Source organism: Euprymna scolopes, chromosome 29, assembly GCF_053919585.1.
Source record: "Euprymna scolopes isolate OS-2025 chromosome 29, ASM5391958v1, whole genome shotgun sequence".
Lineage (NCBI taxonomy): Eukaryota > Metazoa > Mollusca > Cephalopoda > Sepiida > Sepiolidae > Euprymna > Euprymna scolopes.
The window spans coordinates 36,753,546-36,774,140 of NC_136510.1; the positions used below are offsets into that span (position 1 = coordinate 36,753,546).

At 33.0% G+C, this 20,595-nt stretch overlaps 1 protein-coding gene across 4 annotated transcripts in view; it reads left to right on the forward strand.

The window, feature by feature from the left end:
* The first annotated feature begins 17,303 nt into the window (after positions 1-17,303).
* LOC145252590 (cysteine and glycine-rich protein 1-like) overlaps positions 17,304-20,595 on the forward strand; it is a 390,115-nt gene continuing 386,823 nt past the window's right edge. The window contains exon 1 of one of the 4 annotated variants that reach the window (XM_080112259.1): positions 17,304-18,021. The gene's annotated coding sequence lies outside the window, so the exon portion shown is untranslated. The remainder of the gene's footprint in view (positions 18,022-20,595) is intronic. The other 3 variants (XM_080112264.1, XM_080112265.1, XM_080112263.1) reach the window with 3 other exon arrangements.

Here is a 20,595-nt window from a genome sequence, read left to right on the forward strand (position 1 = left end):
AAATCAGTGTCATTTTGAAGCTCGACCCTACGGATGACAAATATCGAAAAATTGGCCCAAACCATTAATTCCTTCACCCTCAATTGGGCATTTTTCTACAGGAAGGGGTCGCTTTTTTCGCCGATATTTTCGAAAGTCATCCTCTCTTTTCAATTGTCTAGCGTTAATTTAAACCTACGTCACTTCCGGTTTGGCGATGGGTGCAGTAGCTAATGTGTCACTTCTTTTTTTTTTTTTCACTTTCTTTTCCTCCTTCTGAGCCCGCCTGCCTACTACCATTTTTTTTTTTTTTTTTTTGCTCAAGCAACACCCTAACACACCCCCACTTTCTTTTCTGCCTTCACGACACGTGATAGAGCCTGTCTACTATTTTTTTTGTTTGTTTGTTTTGTTCAACACATACCTACAAACACCCGGGAAACGCCGGGCACCCAGATTAGTATTTGATAAATAAGAGAAGGCAATTCACTTTGAACTATGGAGACAGAAATAGAGATGAATAAAAATCTAAATAAAAAAATGATTTTCAATATATATATAAAAAAAAACAACTTGATCAATTTACGTGATTTTTGTAATATGACATTTTCTTTCTGTTATAGGCACATAGATCATAAAGATTTTTCTGTGTTTTTGTATTTTTAATTAGGTTAATTTAATTATGTTAATTTAATTAGGTTTTATTCTGGACAAAAACCCAGTAATGTAATGACAACGTACTCTATAGATAGAAAGATTTTAGAAAGAAAAAAACTCTGTTTATTGAAATTTCGTTTGGTGTTGGCTACGCGGAAAATAGAAAGAAAGTACTTTCCAGTGGTGGTAGGAAGATGAGCTATTTCTGTGAAAGTTTTACAAGGAGGAACCAGACAGTGAAGCTCAATTGAGCCCTTTACATAGAAATAATGAGAGAGTGGAGAAAGACTAGCAATATCGCTTCTGTGAGAAAAGAAATTATCCTCTATGAGAACCAATCTGGGTATTAAATACAAGACCCATCCTATAATTAATATGCGCACAGTATGATAGAGTTTCAGATCAATTAAGTTTTAAGTACTCCAGAAATAATTTCTCTTTCCCACAGACGAGACATTGTGAGCCTGTCTCAGCTCTATCATTATTTTTATGGCAAGTGCTCGACTGAACTCCAATCTATGGTTCCCCCTTGAGACACATTCACAAAAAATACTCGACTAGTGTTGCATTCCGTGATGGGGTAGGTGCGTGTCAAACGCATGTGGAATGAAAAAATATATCAAATATTTTTTTTCATAAGAAGGGAAGGAGTTTGTCTTTTTTATACGGTGGTCACCACTTATCAAGGCCCAGAAGCCACTCAGGGATAAGGGTTATTGCAACTACAGTACGTTAGTGTGGAGATTTGATGAAGTGTTTACTTAAGGGGGCAGTTCATTAGGAATTTGTTAACGTTGGACTTGAAGACATCCAAGTTGTAGTCAGGTGGGAAGCAGGCAGACGGAACAGAGTTCCACAGGCGTGTAGTTCTAAGAAAGAAGCTTTGTTCATGGAATCCACGTTTTGATTTAGGCACAGATGAAGAGTGGGGGAAATTTTTCACAGTGGATTCAGTTAGATGGGTGTTTTTCGTAAAAGATTGGCGAGGGGGAACCAGAGATTGGAGTTCAGACGAGCACCTGCCATAATGTTGCATTCCGTGATGGGGTATGTGCGTGTCAAACGCATGTGGAATGAAAAAATATATCAAATATTTTTTTTAATAAGAAAGGGAGGAGTGTTGCATAAAAAAGTTGGTCACAAGTCTAGGAAAGCCCGGGAGATGACGTCAAAGCAAGTGGCCACATTCTTGCGAAACAATGCAATTGGAATTTTGGCCGATCGAAAATCGTCATTCTAGGCCACATAAAAAGCGACACACAGTGAGAGGAAGGGGAGACATGAGACAACAACAAACGAGTGTGAGCAACACAGTCTTCTTATAAAGGAGTCACCACTTATCAAGGCCTGGAGGCCACTCAAGGATAAGGGTTAATTAATATACATTAGTCAATGGGATTATAGCATAGTAATCATAAGTAGTGGAAATTTTGTGAATTGGATTACTTGGGGGGGCGGTTCATCAAGAACTTGTTTACATTGGACTTGAAGACAACCATATTGTAGTCAGCCGGAAAGCAGGCAAACGGAATAGAGTTCCACAGGCGTGCAATTCTAAGGAAGAAGCTTTGTTCATGGAATCTACGTTTAGGTTTCAGCACAAATAAAGAGTGTGGGAAATTATTGATAGTGGATTTGGCTAGACAAATGTTTTTTGTGAAAGTTTGGCGAGTGGGAACCATAGATTGAAGCTCAGGCGAGCACTTACCATGAAAATAATGATAAAGCAGAGATAGGCTCGTAACGTCTCTTCTGTGGCAAACAGGTTGCAGAGAAGAGAAAAGGGCATCCCTTACTAAGCTACAAAGTCCATTTTGAACTGTCAAGACAGTATAAGCTGCTTCTAAAAGCTTCTGCCCAAATGTGGCAACAGTACTCCATTATTGGCCGTAGCTGGCTTTTATATAAGTAGAGAATTGCATCAGGAGTGAGATATCTACTGGAGCAGTAGAAGGATCCTACCATTTTTTCTAGCGGCCTTAGCAACTTACATGTACAGAATAAAAAACAAATATTTTTATAATCAAGCTGTGTGTGTGTTATATCTATTTTGCTGCTGAGTGTTTAATTATTTTTAAATTAAATAGACTTAAACGAACTTTACGACTCGACCATTCTCATCATCATTTCATCATCATAGTTGAAACATTAGCTACAACTACGATAAACAATTTTCTCCACTCTCTATTCGTGCCTAAATCTAAAATCAAATTCCATGAACAAAGCTTCTTTCCCAGAACTGCCCGCACTGTTTTACTGGCCTCTTTCCCGATTGAATGCAACGTGGTAGCCTCCAAATCCAATGCAAATAAGTTCTTTTTTATGTGGGGGTCATCAACTTTAGATTGTAGCTCACCTAGGAGAAGGTAACTTATTCAAATCCTCCTCTGCCCAACAGGATTACTACATCAGAGGAAAGGCTCAGGGAGTAAACCCCGACAGAAAATCCAGAGATAGTGGAGACCCTAAAAATGTATGATCAAAATCATGCCCGATCATGACTGTTTCTGCTGTTTGTCAGATAGAAACAATGCTTGAATCAGCAGGAGCCAAATCAGACAATTCAGTTGTATCGAATTTTAGTCATATACATAAGGCGCTTGACTAAAAATGCAATATTATTTGCTGCTGCTGTTGTTGTTGTTGCTGCTGATGATGATGATGACGACGACGACAACGATGATGATGATGATGATGATGATGATGATGATGATGATGATGATGATGATTTGTTATTAAAGCAAGTTTGACACAGATGAACTACTGCAAAACATTGTACAAATCTGTTGTGGCATTATTGAAAATAAACAATAAAATGAATTTACTCACAAGTTTCAGTCGAGAGGTTATTTTGTTTTTAGATTCATATAAGAAATATTTACAAATAATAATTTTTTTTTTTTTTAAATATTTTCTCTTAAGGCAGAAAGTAAGCAGATACATAAGTATTTATTTACATAATGAACTTAAAGACTGAAACAACTATTTTTGTCCAATTCTGTGCGCCATTTTTGTTTGTCCTTTTTTTCATTAAAAATTTTGTAAAATAATAAACAAGTTTAATTAAATCCTATGAGATTGAAACAATTATTTGCAACACTGTATTAGAAAAAAATAATTCTCAGTCGGATTTAATTAGTCAAAGCAACTTCGACAGTTTCAAGTTTAATTTAAAAAAACAAAACAAACAAAAAAACAAGCAATAGTCAATGTCGGAAATTTATCCTCTTTCAGATAAATTCGATGCGAAAGTAACTAGCCTGAAAAAAAAAAATAAAAGCATGAAATAAAAAGGGGGGGGGTAAAAAATAAAATTATAAAGGTCTTGTTTCAAAACGAAAAAGAGATTTTATTTGCAATAAAATTAGTTGCAAATTTTTCCCTTTGCGGACATTAAATTCAAAGAACACCAAAGTAACATATAATGAAAAAAATAACACTGGTTCTTATATTAAAATGTCGTATGCATGAACGAACACAATATTATGATTCAAAATAGTAGTTCCTAATCACACTCTCATATGTAATAAATTTTAAGAGCGTCCTCACAAATTGAAAGCCAGTCAGGCACATGCCTTTTTCTTTTTTATCTCGATTTAAAGTCCTTTTAAATCATTATACTCCTTCCAATTATGTGCAGACCATAGCCACATAATATAAGGTCTCTTTTTAAAAAATTACCCTCCTTCCAAATATGTGCAGACCGTAGCCACGTAGATAGTTTTCAGAAGTATGCCTCATTGCATGTCCAGGGTATTCTTTCCGGGTTTTCTTCTTTGAAGGAGGCTCGTCAAAATTCCATTTTCAGCGCCAGGCAATGAAACGAACGTCCAATATTCTCGTCGCCAGAATTTCAAAAGAGGCCAAAATTTGCGGTGGGCTCATGAAGTCGTCAAGGAGCTAGCATTTCCCTTTTCTTTAAATTATAGGGAGTTTCGTACAAACCCAAAATGTACAAAACTAAGAATCATAAAAGGATATGAAATACAGAAGATCAAATATAAGAACCAGATAAAAAAAATAATAAAAGTAAACAGTGGGGAGGTGCACTATTATTGGTAAAAAAAAAAAATTTCAACAATAATAATGATAAAGATTTTTTCTACTTTTTACAAAACTTTCTAGTGTTACATTGTTATTGTGTTACAAAATTCAAATTTTAAAAAGATAGGCCCCTTTTACAATTTTTCAAAAAAAAAAACAACAAAACTATTGGCTGAAAGTTGTGACTGTGACTAAATTTGTTTTGTTTTTTTATTTCAATAATAAAGAAATAAACGTGTTTATTCATTCATTTATTTATTTATTTATTTTACAAAGATTAAAAAAACTTTTAAAAGTGGAACACTGGGGGTTGAAAAAAAAAGTTTCAGCCTTTAAGGATTTGCCAAAGGTAATCTTGACTGTGAATAATTTTATTGTTTTTTTTTTAATAAACATGTTTTGCGCTAACGTGCTCAGTAGATCGCCTGTGCAAAAGGGAACATTTAATAAAAACTGAGGAGTTTTCTTTAGTAAATATCTTTTTAGGTGTGGACTCGAAAAGATATTTGCCAAAAATAGCCTCTCGAAACTTCTGAGTAAATTCATTAGTTGTTTATTACAAAATTGTTTCACGATATTTTACACTGACGGAGCCAGTCGATTGCCTGTGTCGAAGTTGCTTTAATCAGCAGCTGTGGCAATTTAGTCATACATTGATTGTACATAATTTTTAGTCATAAAACTTTTCTCTAAGGCGGCTTGACTTTATATTGTCATCGCCGACAACTCCTGTGGCACAGTTCGAGCCAAGTAGTATTGAATCTGTCTTTCCCTTTAACCTTCTGGCTTCGTGTAGAGGGGGAAGTGCTGCAGAGGCAACAGCTATACTTCCATATTATCCTGCCCAAACTATGTGACACCATTAGGTAGAAACTGCCATTCCCAAGTGGACCTGTACAGCCATTTCTAGACACTAGAGCTACACTATCGTCACCTGAGACAGATGGTTGCCAACGACATGTTGGTGACTTTATTATGATGCCATCTTTTCATATAAGCCCTACCTCTAATTTATTTTACATTTGCATGTTCTCATTCGTGGAGCGATTGATGCATTGCTTGTCCAAAACACTTTTTGTTAAATATTCATTAAACGTGTGATGTTTATTCTCACATTCTTTTATAATTGTTTCTTCTTTTTCTCGCTGCAGTTTCATCAAGTGGTTGCTATGCAAATAAAGCTTCTTAAAGGTTTTATTTTTTAAGAGAATTGATTCAGGAGAGATAGAGAGAGAGAGAGAAAGAGAGAGAGAGAGAGAGAGAGAGAGAGAGAGAGAGACTAACGTTCTCCTAGCTAATGAATTATTTAGTTAGCTTCTTAACTTAACTGAAATAAGCGACACACAGACAGAGCCATCACGGTAACATTTCACACTTAGCAATTATCAAAGTTTTCTATATTATTGGCCAACTGCCGCACACACCCCATGGCAGACTCACATTATTGGCAATCTTTGTTGCATGGCTTCCACAGACAGACTGATTTGAAAATCTTTGTTTTCTCTCAGCTTGACAAGCGTGACATCGTTTGTCATCTCTACTCACATCTATTTTGTTTATACCATTTGTGCTTTGATCTTACATGTCAACTATCCTTGATTCAACCCTGGGAATAATTCCGTCTTGCAGATCTGGGTTATTATGACACGCACTCAGTCAAAATCTACACTAGCTGATTTAATCATCCCTAATATGTAACATTCTGTGCGAATAACACTTCCATTCAACGTTTTTGCATGCCTTTTGCAAACAGTCACGCTTTAAGCATTATGTCAACAAGATGAATATTCCTTTTCTCGCCTCTAGCCACGACTTGGTCAAGAGGCGATATAAAAGCACCCACAGATATATCAATGTGCTTCTAGGAATGCCTTTACTAGATGAGATGGAAGTCATGCACTCAGTTTCATTTCTATAGTATAACTGAGAAAGTGAGGCGAGGAGGGCAAATTATAATCTTTTTAAAATGGTAACAAAATGTGTGTAATCTTGTACAAAAGTACACTTCAGTATTTGGTTTGAATGGTGAGCACAAAAGATTTGTATAGGAATGACCTCTTTGGTTTCTTATGGTGTCTGTAGTTAAGGAGGAAAAACGTTAATATTTTATTATATAGAAGAAGATACACGTCTGCAGACTCAATGTATTCTATATCCCAGTTTTCATAACTCTTTCTGGGCCACATTCTGTGTTGATGAAACAGTTTGGATAAAATTGATTTAAATTGTAGATAAGTTTATCTTTTTAAACCAAAGTTGATGACCATTTTCTTCATAACAAACAAGCCTGGTCACTTTTAATGCATCCAAAACCAAGCTTCTATCTTTACATCATCAATGCTCTGATCCCCATCTGGCATCTATTGAAATGGATGGCTCTCGTCTTGGGGAGGCTCCATGTTTTGACAAGTTTCTGAGTTTGACCTTTACTCCTGATCTGAAATGGAACATGTACATCAAATCTGTTGCCAGGGACACTGGGAAAATGGTGGGATCCTTCTACCGCTCCAGAAGATATCTCACTACTGATGCAATTCTCTATCTGTATAAAAGCCAAGTACGTCCAAGGATGGAGTACTGCTGCCACATCTGGGCAGGAGCTGCTAAAAACAGCCTATCCTGCCTTGACAGAGTACAAAATAGACTTCATGGTTTAGTGGGGGATGCCCTTTTCTCTTCCCTGCAACCTCTCTCCCACAGAAGAGACGTTGCAAGCCTGTCTTTGTTTTATCATTATTTCCATGGCAGGTGCTCGTCTGAGCTCGAATCCCTCGTCCCCCCTCGCCAATCTTTCATGAGAAAAACCCGTCTGGCTGAAACTACTGTCAATAATCTTCCCCACTTTTTATCTGTGCCTAAATCCAAATGTAGATTCCATGAGCAAAGCTTCTTTCTTAGAACTGCACGCCAGTGGAACTCTCTGTCGCTTGCCTGTTTCCCACCTGACTACAACTTGGACGTCTTCAAGTCCAACATAAACAAACTCCTGACAAACCGCCCCCTTAAGTAAGACACTATCAAAACCCCCAATACTAATGATTACTACAATACTATCTCATTGATTACTGTACACGCAATAACCCTTATCCCTGAGTGGCCTTCGGGCCTTGATAAGTGGTGGCCCCCATGTAAAAAAAAAAAAAAAAGCCCAGGGGGATGGATACTGAAATAATAGAAGTAAGTAAAAAGAACAACAATTAATTCAATCATTTGCTCTGGGATTTCGTTTTACTTTTTACAGTAATCACAGTAATTTACATCTAGATGAACTGCATCTTTCTCTTCCATTACCAACACTGGTCGGCCTTCGCTCAGGTAGCTAGCTAGTTGCATGCATTGCTAACTATATATAAAGGCTTATTTGAAGCAAAAGTTTTACAGAAGATGGCCTTTCGTTGCCCCATGCTTTTTCCTGATCAACGCTAAATTCATCACCAATCAAAGTTGACTGTCCACACTCAACCAAGAATCTCTATAAAAAAAATTGATTGAAAATGCAAACAATATTTTAAAATAATTGTTGGACAATTTTTACGAAACTTTTTAGAAAATTCGAATTCAAATAAAAAAAATTAATTGTAAGATAAGTTTCATGAATAAATATTTTATTTTTAAATAACAAACAACTGATAGCAATCAAATTTAAAAAAAATGTTTTGATAGGATTTTCTTCTTTGTATAATTTTAGATAAATATTTAGATTATTTTTTATAATAAACCAATGATAAACGTTTCCTTTAGAATTTTTTGTATTAGGGTTAAGGCACTCAGCGTTTCAACACATTCCGACTTTTGTAATCCGTCCAAACAATTCCAACAATAGCACGGACCTTATACTGTATAAGTACCGTATTTAAATTGTACCTATTTTAATAAAATACAGATTAGACATGTTCTGGGAGGTGACGGTAGTCAAGTGGTTAATGACACAGATTGACAACCTGGGTGTTTCAAGCTCAAATCCAGTTCATTCCATAAATACCAATTTCAGGATGTTGGCAACCTTCTCGTGTACCCTCCAGTAAGTACTCGATGTCTTTCAAGAAATAGTTCTGGTTATAAATGTTATATTATGCCAGGGCAACATCGAGTTGCCTTGCTGATAGTCGATTTAGGAAATTGACTATTATTATTATTATAAAAGTAAAATATAGGATAATGATCATTATTATTGTTTAGTTAACTGTTATGTAGAAAAATGTATGCAGAGAGGATGTTTGAAACAAACGCATGTTTAGTATAATATTTAACTTAGAACAAAGAGATCCTGGAATTTGTCCTTGACGAGAATGTAGGTTTTCCAAACATCAGACGTAGCATGGAGTTATTCAATGTGACTAAATCAGGTATTGGAATGTGTTTGGAAGTCACGTGTTAGGTCATGGGAGTAAGTGATGTAAAAGGATCTGTTAGTTTAGATATATACGGGTTAGTTACAGAGACAAAAGAAGTCTGGAACAGAAGTCCTTAGGAGAAGTCGAGGAGAGACAGTCTGAACTTGTGGGGAGTTGAGTTCCTAGCGACAGGCTTCGGGTCTGGGTACAAGGGGAGTAAAACAGACAAGCATGCAATCTTCCAACAAGAAAACATAGTGAAATAAAAGCTGTCTAAAATATAACCAAACACTCCTGGTCGTTTCTTTGGAAGAAATGTTCATTTCAGCTTTTGGCAGCTTCATCAACTAAGATTCGGACGAACAAAGGTGTAGTTTATTTGTTGGCTAGATGCGTAACTCCCTCAGCAGATGTTCCATCCCTTTGTTATTAAGGAAATGTTTGTTGTTAAATGTTGTGTCCTGTTTATGTATATATGTGCAATGTATATATGTAAGCATTTATAAACATCAGACGACATCGAAGAAACTTCAATATATACACAACTATTTACAAACTATCTCCTCCAAAATTAAAAGTCGTGGGGTGGCACTAGAGGCCTCAAATGATTGGATTTTTCATGGACAGTTCTTTTATGGCCGTTAAAAATAGTTTTTAAGGGTTAAAAAGGGGGGTGAAAATTGAAAAAAAAAAAACGTTATGCATTTTGTACATTCATCTTAGTGTATTTTTAATTTTTAATCAGTTCATATGCGTGTCACATTGGTACAGTGGTAACGTCACCAGCTTTGAATGCTACACTTTTGCTTTCAGTTTTGATTCTAGCTGATGGCACTCAAATACATTTTTTTTTACTTTTGAAATCACAACTCGAATAATATATCCAAAATCTGGACAAATTAAACTATATTTAAGCTAATATATATATTTCACATAGGATTTTATACATACAAAAAACAAGATGTTTTTACATGGTAATTAGCATTTTATATATATTAGTGATAGGACGATTCCAATATTTTTTCGATTCCGATACAATTACAGATTTTGATTCTATATAAATCGCTAAATATTTTATTATAGTTGTTATTTTCCATCGATTACCATGTAAAAATATATGTTAAATGTGTAGATATTTTCCTAAACATAAAAGTACACTTGTGAGGTATGATCTATAGTTTTGGGTTTTACTGGTAGTTTAAAATCAATAAATATTTACTATCTTATCATTCTTACCAGCAGTGGAAGATTTTACTTTAAATAAAATCAACTAAAAAAGGACAATCAAAAGAATCATTTTGGCATTCGAAAATAGGCCCTAAATTTTTCTGATACTGATTCCAATATCCCCAAATATTCCGATTTTTTCCAATTTCTGATAATTGTCCTAACACTAATATTATATATATATATAGCTTATGGCACCCAAATACCTTTTTTTTTACTTTTGAAATCACGACTCTATAATAATATATATGAAATCTGGACAAATTAAAATATCATATTTAAGTATGTATTACGACCGGGCAAAGCTGCCCCACCTCCACCCCTAGTATATATATATAAAACACAGGCTCCTTCAGTCTTTGAAAGACTATGGATACCCACGTAGGGGTGCCTGCGTGTGAAACTTTTGTGGCAGGAAGTGTGTAGTCTCCAGCCACACCTCTCCTGAGTCAACATTGTAAAATACCAGTGGCAAGTGTAGTGTGTGTACCGGACGATTGGAAACAAATGCTGAGACAAGCGGAGAACACATACAGTACCTAGAATTCCCAAATGGTCACCCATCTGGTACTAACCAGGTTAAATGTTGCTTAAATTTGGTGATCTGACGAGAACTGCTGTGTCAACGCAATTATGCCGTATATATATATATATATATATATATATATATATAAAGATCATGAAATTGAGAACGTATTGAAGTTAAAATCACTTCAGTATTACTGAGTAAAAGATGTTTAATACTTTTTTTCACCTTGAGCAATGATTTAAAAAATAACATGGTGGCATCCCATAAGACTTCATTTTGTGAAAATCACGCTTCTTCTATTCTAGTGTTTTTATACGTGTCAAACGAGTTTTTCTTAAGATTACATGCGTTATACTAAATAGATTTTAAGCCAAAATGGCTTCTCTATTACATATTAGTTAAAAAAATAAAAAAGCATCAACATAAAACCGTTTTTGTTGCCTATACATAATTTTTTTAATATTTATCTCTTCAAACTCATCATTTACTAATCAACGTTGGCACATTGTAAATCAGTGCATAAATTTAATGCCCTGAAAAGTTGTTGTTGTTACTACTTCATTCTTTCCTTTTCCTTTTTTGTTTATGTAATTTATTTATTTACATCATTCTCTTACACCCCTTCTCTTATGTTTCTATCACTTTAACTTGTTCGTTTTCTTCTTAATTTAGGTCATTCATTTATTTACATCATTCTCTTACACCCCTTCTCTTATGTTTCTATCACTTTAATTTGTTCGTTTTCTTCTTCATTTAGGTCATTTATTTATTTACATCATTCTCTTACAGCCCTTCTCTTATGTTTCTATTACTTTAATTTGTTCGTTTTCTTCTTCATTTAGGTCATTCATTTATTTACATCATTCTCTTACACCCCTTCTCTTATGTTTCTATCACTTTAATTTGTTCGTTTTCTTCTTCATTTAGGTCATTCATTTATTTACATCATTCTCTTACACCCCTTCTCTTATGTTTCTATCACTTTAATTTGTTCGTTTTCTTCTTCATTTAGGTCATTCATTTATTTACATCATTCTCTTACACCCTTCTCTTATGTTTCTATCACTTTAACTTGTTCGTTTTCTTCTTCATTTAGGTCATTTATTTATTTACATCATTCTCTTACTCCTCTTCTCTTATGTTTCTATCACTTTAATTTGTTCGTTTTCCTCTTCATTTAGGTCATTTATTTATTTACATCATTCTCTTACACCCCTTCTCTTATGTTTCTATCACTTTAATTTGTTCGTTTTCTTCTTCATTTAGGTCATTTATTTATTTACATCATTCTCTTACACCCTTCTCTTATGTTTCTATCACTTTAATTTGTTCGTTTTCTTCTTCATTTAGGTCATTTATTTATTTACATCCTTCTCTTACACACCTTCTCTTATGTTTCTATCACTTTAATTTGTTCGTTTTCTTCTTCATTTAGATCATTTATTTATTTACATCATTCTCTTACACACCTTCTCTTATGTTTCTATCACTTTAATTTGTTCGTTTTCTTCATTTAGGTCATTTATTTATTTACATCATTCTTTTACAGCCCTTCTCTTATGTTTCTATCACTTTAACTTGTTCGTTTTCTTCTTCATTTAGGTCATTTATTTATTTACATCATTCTCTTATGTTTCTATCACTTTAATGTGTTCGTTTTCTTCTTCATTTAGGTCATTTATTTATTTACATCATTCTCTTACAGCCCTTCTCTTATGTTTCCATCATTTTCATTTGTTCGTTTTCTTCTTCATTTAGGTCATTTATTTATTTACATCATTCTCTTACACCCTTCTCTTATGTTTCTACCACTTTAATTTGTTCGTTTTCCTCTTCATTTAGGTCATTAATTTATTTACATCATTCTCTTACACCCTTCTCTTATGTTTCTATCACTTTAATTTGTTCGTTTTCTTCTTCATTTAGGTCATTTATTTATTTACATCATTCTCTTACTCCCCTTCTCTTATGTTTCTATCACTTTAATTTGTTCGTTTTCTTCTTCATTTAGGTCATTTACTTATGCCATCTTCTTGCTCTAATTTTTTTATGTTACTTCTATTACTACTACACTTTTCTTTTTTGTTTACGTCATTCATTTATGCATGTTGGGCAAATAGGGATCTCCTCTAAAAATTGAACATGGAACTTTTTCACAATTCCTTTTTTTAATTTGAGAATTCTATTCTATTCTATACCTTCAAAAAAAAAAAAGAAAAAAAAAGATTAAGTAAAGATTTTTGAGGAAAGTAAAAATTTATTGTGGAAGATTTACTTTATTGGGTACAGGAGGACATGTTATGGCATTTTTTTCTTTAATTATTATTTTGGCACTTTCTGAGAGGAGATGATGAAGACGCTATTTCAATGACTACTCATCAAAAACAGATGAACCAGCATTCAACTATGAATGAATAAGGAAGACATACAGTATAGAACCCATGTTTAATTTAGTTTTTAAAGTTAAAGTTTTTTATGGAAGTCGCTTTACACAAGGCACGATGGTTAGAGATGCCAACTGACAACACGACGGTTGTAGATTCAGTCCATTACTGGGAAAAAGTACTAGTCTAGCTGCACTGATAAGTTGTGATCCAACGAAACAGTACTGTATGTGGATGCCCATTTAAGCCCCCCTCCCTCTTTGGGTTGAGCACTTTCGTAAATATATTTTCACCTGACGTGTATTTATGCACTTAAGTGAAGCCAGCTATTAGTTTGTAAACAAATGATGGTTTTGAGCACTGTAAGACAAGCATTTGACACTTGAGGTGATAATATTTACGGGCACTGATTGATAGTCCGATGGTTAGGGCTGCTGACTGTCAACACGACGGTTGTAGGTTCGATCCACTGGAGTAAGGTGTATGTCTAGGTGTATCAGAAGCGGCCATTAAAATTGCATGATAAGAACTTTAATAATTCAACTTATTATCTTTCGAAGCTTATAACTACTTGAAAAATGTAATTCAAACCCTAATTTTTTTTTCAATTAAAGGAGCAAAGACCAAATGTTTTTAAAAATAACAGGTTTAATAGCAAATTATGCAATATTTGTTTTTTAAAATCGGTTTTCTTAAAAAAAATCCACGAAATTTTACTTACTTCGATTATAAAAAATACATATAAATTCCAAAAAACACTTACCTATAAAAAACACTATTCAGTGAGTACTTCCATTCTTCATTGTTAAGAATTTATCCATATTTATATTTTATATTCCATGTCGTTTTTAAATAAAATATTTTTTTAAGCAAGTATTTAAAAAAACGCTCGATCTGATGTTTTTCACAGTTGAAATAAAGGGAGACAAATACCTGCTTTTTTCCCCATTGAATCTTCGGTGGCACTAAGCGTCACAATTAATGTCTCTTTCTATTGCGTGCTGTAAGCCAAAATTAGTATTTTGGGGCCACCGTACATGAAAACTAAACACATTCACTTAATAGTTTTTGCCATTTAAAAACAAACCCACTCTACCAATTTTTTTATTTTTTTTTATTCTCTTAATGAAATACATGAGTTTTTAAATATTATATTTTATTTCTACTTTATCGAATGAATTTGTTTTTAATATCTAAAACAAGAAAACATTGAATGAAATAGAAAAAATTGTCGTCAGCATCCGATATTTACTTAACTATGTAAGCATCACAAGCTTTCACTAAAAAAAAAAAAAAAAAAAAATCAACGCATTTAAAAAAAAAATCAACACATTTTTAAAAAAATGGTTTTACACTTTGGACTTTACAGGTAAATTTCCAAAAAGCACTTCTTTTTTTGTTTTTGTTTTAAATTAGAATATTTTATTTATTGATCTTTTATCTTCAATTTGTGATATATAAAACTTTGGTGAGGGGATTTACTTTTTAATAGACATTTCAGAATGGGGGGATGAATTTAAAAAAAAAAAAACGTTTGTCTAAAATAGTATTTTCGGTTTATTGGAAAGAGCATAAAATTTCACATTGACCCTGAAAATATCGTAAAAATTTAACCAATAGAAAAATTTTGATAAATATTTAAGGTTTAAAATTAAAAAAAAAATTAATTCATAAAATTCAATTGATTTCATTACGTAAAAAACATAGCTGCATGAACGCGCGAAGGCACTTTGTAAACACTGTTTTTTAAAAAATAAAAAAATAATATTTCTATTATTTTTTTAAACAACTTTAATAGTTTATTTTGGAAGTATATTCCATAAAGAAAATAAACAACCCACTTTTAAAAGAGAAAGTACGAGTTTTTTTATAGTTTATTCACAGTTTTCTGTTAGGGGTGTCAAAAATTCCACAAAAATTCTGATACATCTAGTGTATGTCTAGCCGCACTGATGAGTTGTGATACGACGAAGCAGTACTGTATGTGGATGACTATATATATATATATATATATATATATATAAAGCCCCCTTCCTTGGGTAGAGCACTATCGTAGAATGATTTCACCCACTGCTTAATTAGCATTAGTCGAAGCTCTCTGTTTGTCAATAAACAAGTAAGTCGAGCACTAGGTGTGTCAGAAATTTCGTGAAAATAGTGAATAATTCCACCCCATCTTTCCAAGCTTATAACTCCTCGAAAAATGTAATTCAAGCCCTAATTTTTTTTTTCAATTAAAGGAGCAAGGACCAAAGTTTCATTAAAAAAAAAAAAAAAAAAAAAACGTGTTTTTTTTTTTAAAAGGTTTTAAACTTCGGACTTTACAGGTAAATTTCTAAAAAACAGTACTTTTTTTGTTTTAAATTTGAATATATTATTTATTGACCTTTTCTCTTCAATTTGTGATATATAAGACTTTGGTACATAAATTAATTATTTACTTTTTAATAGCTATTTCAAAATAGGAGGCGTGAATTATTCGACCCCCTGTCTTTCCAAGCTTATAACTCCTCGAAAAATGTAATTTAAGCCCTAATTTTTTTTCAATTAAAGGAGCAAGGACCAAGGTTTCATTAAAGAAAAAAAAAGAAAAAACAAATAACGTGGTTAAAAAAAAGGGTTTTAAACTTCAAACTTTACAGGTAAAATTCTAAAAAACACTACTTGTTTTTTGTTTTAAATTTGAATATATTATTTATTGACCTTTTCTCTTCAATTTGTGAGTAAATCAATTATTTACTTTTCGGTGAGTAAATTAATCATTTACTTTTTAATAGAAACTTGAAAATGGGGGGGGGGCGTGAATTAAAAAAAAAAACGTTTGTCTAAAATATTATATTCGGTTTATTTTTTTTTATTTTATTTTTTTACACGGTGGTCACCACTTATCAAGGCCCGGAAGCCACTCAGAGATAAGGGTTATTGCAAGTACAGTACGTTAGTGTGGAGATTTGATGAAGTGTTTACTTAAGGGGGCGGTTCATTAGGAATTTGTTAACGTTGGACTTGAAGACATCCAAGTTGTAGTCAGGTGGGAAGCAGGCAGACGGAACAGAGCTCCACAGGCTTGCAGTTCTAAGAAAGAAGCTTTGTTCATGGAATCCACGTTTTGATTTAGGCATCTTGATATTCATCAACAATCTTACAAATTATATTTGGAGATCATTCAATGCCATGTATGCAGAGAACACAACCATCTATGGCAGCACTTCAGAGAGAATTAGTGATCAAAATCTTGCCGATTCTCTATTGGAAAGAACATAAAATTTCACATTGACCCTGAAAATATCGTAAAAATAGAATCAATAGAAAAATTTTGATAGATTTTTAAAGTTTAAAAATTGAAAAATATTGAGTTCGGAAAATTCATTAGTTTAAAAAAAAAAAATTCTATTACTTTTAAAACAACTTTAATAGTTTATTTTGGAAGTATAATCCATAAAGAAAATAAATAACCCACTTTTAACAGAGAAATTACGAGAATTTTATATTTTATTCGCAGTTTCGTGTTAGGGGTGTCAAAAATTCCTACAAAAATTCTGATACACCTAGTCGAGCACTGTAAGAGCGGTGGGAAAGTGTCTCTATGAATGGGCATTTGATGAGGTCGTTGAGGAACACTGATCCCATGAGCCGACTATCAACTAGATGGTTGTAGGTTCAATCCCTGGCTAAGGATGGGTGCTAGTCTAGCCGCACTGATGAGCTGTGATACAGCGAAACAGTCTGTATATACATGACTTACATTATATATATATATATATATATGATTTTCAGAATGTGAGAGATTGTATAATAAATTCCACAGCCAAACAACGTCGCAGCTCACAAGAGCCATGACAGTCAACGAACCGGAAGTCCAGTTGGTAGAGTGCTTGCCTCGTATGCAAGAGGCTCGGGTTTCGAACCCTGAGCTCGGATGTGTCTAACTGATGAGCCCAAATGAGGGCGAAACTCGAGTCTTGGACTTCCGGTTCGTTGACTGTCATGGCTCTTGTGAGCTGCGACGTTGTTTGGCTGTGGAATTCATTATATATATATATATATATATATATATATATATATATATATATATATATATATAGATTAATTAAATTCAAGTATATTATTAATATGAACCCCAAAACCAATATTTTTTCAGCAGTGCTTAATATTACGTCTATTACGTTGAGTGAGTACTGTTCGTTGTTCGACCAGATTTTTTCTAATCACATAATTTACAGGGATATTTTAGTTAGTATTTGTTCTTCGCAAAACACAATCTTTGTGTGTGTGAAAAAAAGGGACAATTTATTGGTTGGTTGACACACATCAGAATCCTCTCTTTCTCTTAACCTCTACCTGCTAGCTAGTAACGGAACCTTCGTCTCTGCAAACAATTCCTGAATGAAAGAAGGAGGTACGGTTGTTGAGTCTGCTTGTCTCGTATTTAACTTATGCTCTTGTTTAGATGAGAGAGAAAAGGAGAGAGAGAGAGAGAGAGAGAGAGAGAGAGAGGGGGGGGGGATTTTACTTACAACAAAACATGAATAACGTATTTTGCGTGACGGCGGCTTTTACATTGCGTCTTATTTTTTTGGCGGGTAATTTTTTTGTTTTTTATAATTGATCATATTAAGAAGAAAGTGAATCTAGAATCAAATCAGTCTAAAACCCTCGGTTTAGCGTGGTCTGTCTGCTCTAATGTGGTTGGATTAACACCGTTATTTGACGACACTATTTGACATTGGACATTACTTAAGAGAAAATACTATTTTCCCCACCTTCTTTTTCTCACGGAAAAGAAAGCTTATATAGATCTATAAAAGCAACTTTCTTTCTCTCTTTCTCGTTGTTTTCGTAAATGATCATCCACTCGGAAAGGAAGGTAAGTTCATTTGTTTTCTTCCGGATTTGTGTTTTTATTTGCAATTGTTTTATCTTTATTTTTCACTTTTTTTTTTTTTTCCTCCGGTAATTTGAGAAAACATTTTTTCTTTCTTAATTTGAAAATAAATAAATTGCATCCAATATTTGATCGCTATATTGAATTGCAATGCGCTGTTTACTTGTATAATTAATTGATGAATTAAAAAAAAAAAAAAAAAAACTAAGTGCCTATATTTTATTTATTTTAATTTATGAATCAACTATATTTATCCGGTCTTATTCGGGAAGGGAGGGCTTAGAGTAAAATTGATTAAATAAATAGGTACTTATGCACTTATGTTACCGTACTGAAATAATAACGTTATTATTTAGAAAGTTATTGGAGGAAGTGTGTTTTCTGAACTTTCACCTAACAATTTAATTATAAAAAAAAGATATAATAAAACTTGAATTTAACTTGAAAATACTATTTTTTTTTTTTAAATAGCATGGTAACATAAGTGCATAAGCACAAAAATAATACAGTGATGTTTACATGTTGTATTTTTAAATGGGATTTAAATTTTGGCATTTGTCGTGTGCTATATATATATATATATATATATATATATATATAATATATATGACTTTCTAGTTAACTTTAATTTTATTGTTAGGTGAAAGTACAGGCATAATTACCCATCCCTTTTCACCATGTTAAGAATGTTTCTAAATAATAACGTTATTTCTGCACTTTCCGTATTCTGCATAAGTATGTATGTATTTTTAGTTTGTTTTGTTTTGTTTGCTTAATTTCTTTGTGCTTCTACGAAACTTGAACCGAACTAACCCGACTTTTACCAAATTAAACTTAAAACTTGAGTTAAGGTTAGGTTATGGTTTTAAAAAATAGTTCGGTTCGGGTTCAAATACTGTAGTGTCAGTTTATTTTCGATTAATAGTAAATTATATACATACATACATATTTGATGTGTAAGTGGCGTAGAGGCGAGAAACACACGTACACAAGACAATTGTTAACATAATTTAATAGCTGTATTTATTTGGCCTTGTCCGGGTGAAAGCATATTACCGGGTAGATGGATAGTTTAGCTTAGATGAAAAAAAAAAAAATCTCTCCATGTTTACATTTTTCCGTTTTAGTTTTGATTTCGATGCTTGTACAGTTTACGCACTTTTTTTTTTTTTTTTTTTTTTTTTTTTTAATAGTATTTTCAAGTTAAATTAAACTGTTATGGTATCTTCTGTTTATTAACTCGTTAGGTGAAAGTATGGAATAGTTTAAGACTCTTTCTATGCTAAGAATGACTTTAGTTTAAATAACGTCATTATTTCAGCACGATCCGTAAACTGCACATTGAGTTCTATAAATGATCCTCCCTGGGAGGGACATGGTTAGACACAGGGTCGATTTTGTCGTGGAGGTAAAAATACAGCTCTCAGAGATAATAAAAAAAAAAAAAAAAAAAAAAGGTTGTCTCGTTTATTTTATTTACTGACCGAGAAGAGAACAGAGACTACACTTTGATCTTGGACAAAAGGCCAGGGAAAAAATATTCGATGCTTGTTAAAATAGTCTACAGATCGATCTTTTTTATGTGATCTTAAGCAAAAACATCACTTAATTGTCATGTCGAAAATAGTAATATATTCAAAAATTACGAAAATTCATTGCGTAGAACAACTGTTATTGTGTCGCTATAGGCTACAAATGTAGGAAGCCATTACAGTGGCGAAAAGGAATATAGGTATGTTTACTGTATTCGCAGTCTTGAAGGTGTTCACATCTAGGGAAAATGCAATTTCCCCCAATTTTCAGTAAAAATTACCTTTAACTATAAATAATTTTCTACTCGATGAATTTTCGTAATTTTGGGGATCTATTATTATTTTCGACATAAGTACTGTTTTTGCTTACAACCACATATTAAAAAAAATCTTACTAGTGCACTTATTGATCCGTAATAAATAACATTATTTAAAAAGCCATTCTTAACATGGGGAGGGTGTTTTGTACCTATTCTATACTTTAACCTTACAATTGAATAAAAAACAAAAAAAAAACAAAAAAAAAACTTTAATTAAACTTGGAAATACGATTTTAAAAAAAGCGCGGATCAGTAAGTGTACTAGCCCCCCCCCCAAAAAAAATCAATCTGTCGCCTCTATATTAACAAGTACACAAATCTGTAAAGAGTCGATAGTAATATTAAAAAAAAATCGTATTTATTAGTACTTATGCAAATTACGGACCGTACTGAAATATTAACGTTGTTTAGAAATTCATTCTTAACATGAGCAGGGGAAGGCGTTTAATTCTGTCCTTGGTCAGCGAACTGAAACTGAAATCTTTCTAGACTAGGACAATTTTTAATCTTTGTTCCAATTCAGAGTGCCCCCTTTTTTTACGGCCCCACATAAAAAAACGACCTTGTCTCATTTTTCCATCATGACTAGGCAAATAGATAGGGATTAATCCGTACTTCCACCTAACAATTAAATAAAATATACCATAAAAATTAGATTTAAATTTGAAAATTCTTATCTAAAAAAAAAAAAAAAAAAAAATGGT